Source organism: Coenobita brevimanus, chromosome 15 (assembly GCF_032717465.1).
Source record: "Coenobita brevimanus isolate Jiangsu-jjx chromosome 15, ASM3271746v2, whole genome shotgun sequence".
Lineage (NCBI taxonomy): Eukaryota > Metazoa > Arthropoda > Malacostraca > Decapoda > Coenobitidae > Coenobita > Coenobita brevimanus.
The window spans coordinates 2,024,967-2,031,196 of record NC_136968.1 but is presented as its reverse complement, the minus strand read 5'-3'; the positions used below and the strand labels follow the sequence as shown (position 1 = coordinate 2,031,196).

General features: G+C 41.2%; 1 non-coding gene across 1 annotated transcript; it reads left to right on the top strand.

Annotated features, from left to right (window-relative positions):
- The first annotated feature begins 3,043 nt into the window (after nt 1–3,043).
- On the top strand, nt 3,044–3,162 carry LOC145390797 (5S ribosomal RNA). Its single transcript, XR_013895711.1, has one exon. It is a non-coding gene; the product is annotated as a 5S ribosomal RNA (ribosomal RNA).
- Nucleotides 3,163–6,230: the final 3,068 nt, after the last annotated feature.

Sequence of the window (6,230 nt, the reverse complement as noted above, 5' to 3'; positions counted from 1 at the left end):
TGCCTTAAATTATTGTATGAAAAGTATATATATATATATATCATAATATTCTGATCCTGCCCATAAGTATTCACTGAGTTACTGACAGAATCACTACTTGTCAGTTCCGAAAGTATCAGAAGTTGCTCGGTTCAAGAGTTGCCTTGTACTTATACTGTTTAATTTTCCTAAAGCACATTCAATTCGCCTTGCAGAGGGTGTACAGCACAAGTTCAAAAATGCAAAAACCAACTTCCTGCAGCAGTTCAGAAATAGTCAATGGGAGCCGTATGATCAAACATCTTTGCTGGGCAACTCATTGCAACTTCAGCATACTCATTCAAGCTGGTCACTGTCTACTCAAGAAAAGGTATTTAATACAGTATGTTCACTTGTGAGTCATGGTTTTAGCTCACCCTTTTATTGTACCCTGGACTGAAGGCAAAGCAGACAGGGTTTCACATCAAGGAGAGAGTAGATCTTCCTTGATATTATGATAATTTGAAGCTTTGCTAGACTGCATGAGCAACAAATCATGATAACACTATTACTTTGCTTTTTTATATTTTTAGCTAGACACCTTAAACCCATAAGAGGTGGCCACAAACAAATCACCCCCACATTACCCTGTCCTCTGTCATTTGACCTCCATCCAACTCTAACCTCTCTCATATATCCTCCCTCTCCATCATTCCTTATCATCCTTGGTTTGCCCCCTCCCCTACTGCCCCTCCACCTCACTTGCCTATTCCTGCAGGCTAGAAAAGCTTCAATCCACCAACAACAGGCCTTTATTCAGAGTGAGACGCTTGCTATGTCTTCCCTTCAATCAGTGATGAGGAGTAGAGAGTGAGCAACTATGGCTTACAAGTTTATTTTACTGAACCATTTTCAAGATAAAATCACCTCAAAATGATTATGAATGTGAAAGCCTGGGCTGTCATATACAAATTGTGAGCTTGTATTATGATGAAAATTATACTTGATGTTTATTTTTGTTAGAGAAAAATCCAGAGATGGAGCATATCTGAGGCCTTATATTCAAATTCAGTCTGTCACCTTGGTCAGTTTGGGTAATTTAAAGAAAACAGCAACTTTTGGAAGAATACCCAGTGCCTTGAATTCAGTAGCATCTTACTTAGTTTGTACTTGCTATTTCCACATAATTTTATTTACCTTAGGAAAAACCTGTCATGCTGAAGGGACTAATGAGGTGCCATATCTAACCCCTTCTGTTCGGAAAGTCTCCCTTATGTTGAAGAAAATTGTTCAGAGGTAACAAGAATAAACCAGAGATGATGTCATCAGATTCAAGGCATTAATAACAGTTTAACTTATAACATGTTCCTCACAGCATCAAGGCAACAAACTTGGGTAGTCTTCAAACCATTGACCAGTATTCAAACAAAGAGCAAGTCTTTCATTCTTGATTCCATCACCCTGAGCTTGTAACATGTGTACTTCATAGTAAAACAAGCGTATCTTCTAGTGCAGTATCCTTTGACCAGAACTCCTTGAGATGTCCGCTTCCTGTGACAGGGACCATGTTGAATTCCTGGGAGACCCTTCAAGTTTTTGCTTCAAGGTCTGAGTTTTGTTAAGTTCTCTGGCTGGAAGCGTATGCTTGCTGTGACTTTTCTTTCAGTTTCCAGTACTGCCCATTTCACTTTCTGGTAACTTGTCTTGGAGGTGCATGACTGTTAGTGTACTAGGAGCATGTTTGTTCTGGAAATCCCTCCTGACTTGACGCTGGATGAGACGAACTTGGTCAAATGGATGCTTCAGTAGTCGTGACTCTCTTGCACAGATTATTGCTATTCAAGACTCATGTTGAGCTCATACAAGACTTTAAGTATTACACTTCAACTCATCTAAAAAATAGAAAAAAAATGTGAATATTCCTTGAAGAGACAGTGATGTAAATTGGGTAACATTTGGGGGGTCCACTGTGTATGTGCAATTCTGTGCACATTGTTAAGCACAGGAGTTCATTTTTACATACCCAGAAAGTTAGAGTGGTGGGTGAGGGTTTGATTTAACTAGGACCTGTATATTTCTGTTTCTCCCTTTCTATCTATCTATGTATCTATTGCCAGACGCCTCAATCCCGTTTGGGGTGGCCACAAACAAATCGCCTCCAAGTCGCCCTGTCCCCCGCCATTTCACTACCCTGCTCCCAACTCACACCCCCCTCTCTCATATACCTCTCCACCCCATCCCTCCATATCATCCTCGGTCTCCCCCTCCCTCTTCCACCCTCCACCTCACTCACATACACTCTCTTCGTCAGTCTTTCACCCTCCATCCTCTCCACATGGCCAAACCACCTCAGTGTGTTCCTCACAACGCTTCCTATCACATCCACATCAACACCACAACGCTCCTTTATATCCTCATTCGTCAGCCTGTCTCTCCACGTGACTCCACAGGCTCCTCTTAAATAACTCATTTCCACTGCTCTCACTCTTGACTTGTGTCCTTCCAACAATATCCAAGCTTCACTTTCTACAGGACATTATTTTTCATTGTTTTTCCAAGAGAGTACATCTACATAAAATCCAAAACCCATGTGAAGTTATGGAGATACAACAGTTCATTGATGAAAATATACAGTATATTTACAGTAGAAGCCTGATTTAAAGGACTAATTCAGCAAAACCCCACTCTATTATTCTTAATTTTCTGCAAAATCAAGTTCTGTAACCAAGGCTCAATATAAGGGAAACTTTTCCAGTATTTGGAGGTACTGTACTTTCTGAAGGCAACCCAAACCTAGCAAACTATGCTAATTCTTAGTGCTACACACAGCAGTCTGAACCCATAATTTAATATCCCCACAAATGCATTATTGTGTACGGAATTTTCATAACGGAATTATACTCGCTTTAACAGAAATTTTCCGTTAAAGAGGACAAGAAATACCAGAAGCAAAAGCTTTTTTTTTTTTCTGGCTTCCACAAAATTGACCTCCATTAAATCTGGCTTCCACTGTGCACACACACACACACACACACACACACACACACACACACACATATATATATGCTGTATATATACTGTATGAGCCAGCGGCCATACCACGTTGAGAACACTGCTTCCCGTCCGATCAGCGAAGTTAAGCAACGTTGGGTCTGGTTAGTACTTGGATGGGTGACCGCCTGGGAACACCAGATGCTGTTGGCATAACGTTCTTCCTACGTGTCAAGTGGGGTTGGTGGAGGATTAGTGCCCCTCCCTGTAAAACAATTACCTCTAAGCCCTTGGCCACCCTGTTTGGGATACATGGCGTCTGGTAATGAATGAAAATGAATATTTAAAACCTGCTGTTATTTTTTTTATACTGTAATGTATACTGTATCTGTAATTATATAGATACATCCTAGAGGGGATGGCTGCAAACAATGTAGTTCCATGTCACCTTTTCCTCCATGATCAGGCAGCCATCTTTCCACTTCACACTTTTCCCATTCATTGTTTCCAAGGATTTTATTTTATTTTATTTTTTCATTTTGGTTTGCTTTATAGGAATACTTCTCGAGACTTACACAGCATGCTGCAGCCTCATAGATAACCTCATAGATGACTAATTTAGACTGTTTCTTTCAGTCAGCATGTGAAAAGGAAATGGTGCCATCAATTACACTGAAAGCCTGTGGTGATTTTGAGTGGAAAGCGATCAGCAGCCCTCCCCACAGGCATGGCAGTGACAGCAACATTCCCACCACATCTCTGCACCTTCAGTCCTCAGCACCACAGATTCCAGCCATGTCAGTGCCACAGCCTTCAGCCACCTTTGTTCCCCAGTCTCCAGCTCGATCATCTTCTCCATCCTCATCCTCAGAGTCAGACAATTCATCCTTGTCCTTCAGTTCAGATGCTTGCTGTTCATCAAGATCAAGTGGTTGCAGGAAAAGAAAAAGAGATTCAGATAGATACGTACATTCAATAATTTCAGCCATAGACTACATACTTAAACAAAAAAATGGAAATTCAGATCAGTTTGCAAAAATAGTTGGTGATATGGTTGGTGTGTTGATTGAAGGTTTTCCACAGGAAAAGCAAATACATGTTGCCATGAAAATATTAGCTGTGACACGAAAAATGCAGAAGAGAACTAAGTAATTTTGTGTTTTGAATTGAAATCTGCCACTAAATGCAAAAAAATGTGCAAAGTTATTTTATTAATTCGAAACTTGTTGTTCTGTTGATGGTTGAGTATTACAGATCTTATTTCCTCCCTTAGAAAATAAAAATTGTAGTTGGAGTGTGCAATGATACTGTATAAAACACATGTTGCTTTAACCTTGCTTATTCAGGAGGCTTTCCAGTGGCAAGTAAAATTATTAGACAGTAGCCAGAGTAAAATAGATCAGTCATCTCATTAGGTTTAAGGGTTAACCAACACATCTTAGTAAGTGATAATTGCATAATCATTCTTTTCATCTAAAATGAAAAGTAATTTTTTTTCCCATTATAAGGAAAAAGAATCTCAGATGAAATACTGTATATTGAAATATCAGATTCCCAGAGGAACAGTTACAGTTTTAGTATTAGTGGTATAAGCGGTATTGTCCCTTTTTACTATGAAGTAATTAGTTTATTTTCCCCTATCTCTGTGATGGAGTAAGATAATTCTATGATGCTAAATCCTTTTTAAAAATTCTGTTTGTCTGTCACTGTCTCTGTCTCTGTCTTTCTCTAGTTTTTATCTCTTGTTACAGCACAGTATTCGAGATAGAGAAATGTCAGTGTCAGAAATTACAATGAACACAGTAAAAAATGTATGTAGTCATTAATAAACAATAAAAACAACTATTGTGTATTTTCAGCATCAGCACTTCAATATCATGTATGTAAAGGTGCTAAGTTGGTTTATTATTCACTAACTCATACATTTTAGCGACGTATTTTTTATTCACGGAAACTCTACATGATTAACTTAACATTTCCTAACATCAGTACAGTTACTTCCAGTCTTTCATTTGTGCAACAGGTCAACTCTGGAACTGTCTCCCTCTGTCTGTATTTTCTACTGCCTATGATCTCCAGTCTTTCAAATGCAGTGTGTCCAGGCATCTCAAAATGAACAGATCTTGAATTTGGCTCTCTTTTGTATTGTTTTTGTTTTTTTCTTGGAAGGAGCGATTTATGGGCTCCTGGCCTTTGGTTCCTTCTTTCTTGCATTAACCATTTGTGGGCTTCTGGCCTTTGGTTCCTTCTTTCTTGCATTAACCATTTGTGGGCTTCTGGCCTTTGGTTCCTTCTTTCTTGCATTAAAAAAAAAAAAAGTCATGTGGAGGGGAGAAGACTGAAATGGGGGTGTGGATGTGGATGGAATGGGGGTGTGGATGTGAATGTGGGTCAGGGTGGTGGTGGGGTGTGTGTGGATGAGGGTGGTGGTGGGGTGGGTGTAAGTGTGGGTGAGAGTGTAGGAAAGGATATGGATGAGAGCTGGGGTAAGGGTATGGATGTGTGTGGGTTGTAGGTAGGAATGTGAGTGTGTGGGTATGGTGTGGGAGGGGATGTGAGTCTGGGTATGGGTGGGGGTGTGGGATTGGGTAGTGGTGTAAGAAGTGGGATGTGGGTGTGACTGAGGGTGTAGGGATGGGGGTGTGAATGAGAACATTGAGGGCAATGTGGGTGTTGGTGAGGGGGGTTGTGTGTGTGTGTGTGTGTGTGTTGGTTTGGGTGTTGTTGGAAATGGGAGCATGGGTGTGGCTGACAGACTGAGAGTTATGGTGAAGGTGTGGAGGTGGATAGAGGGTGCGGATGTGGGTGTGATGGACTGGAGATCAGGGTGAGGATGCGGGTATCGGTATGGGTGAGGCTGTGGTGTGGGTGGGGGTGTGGATGTGAGAACAGGTGTTGGGTGTTTGTGTATATGGGTGAATGGAGGTTGGCGTGGGTAGGGGTAGAAATGTGCTTGGGGTGTGGGATAGGTTGGGGATGTGGATGGAGGGGCGTGGGTGAGGGTGTTTGGTTGGTAGTGAAGGTGTGGAGATGAGGGTGGCAGGGTGAATATGAAAGTAAGCGTGTGGATGCTGGTGGCAGAGAGGGTGAGAATGGGATAACTGGAGCAGGTGGTGGTGAAGTGTGGATGATTGTGTGGGAGTACAGGGTATGTGGGTACTGATTGACTGAATATTCTAGAATCAGGTAACAAAGGCCATATTGAACTAAGGTAATGAAAGGTAGCTGCAGAAAGGGAAAATATAGTGGTCCTGATGCTGGAAAAAAGTGATGTTGAAACT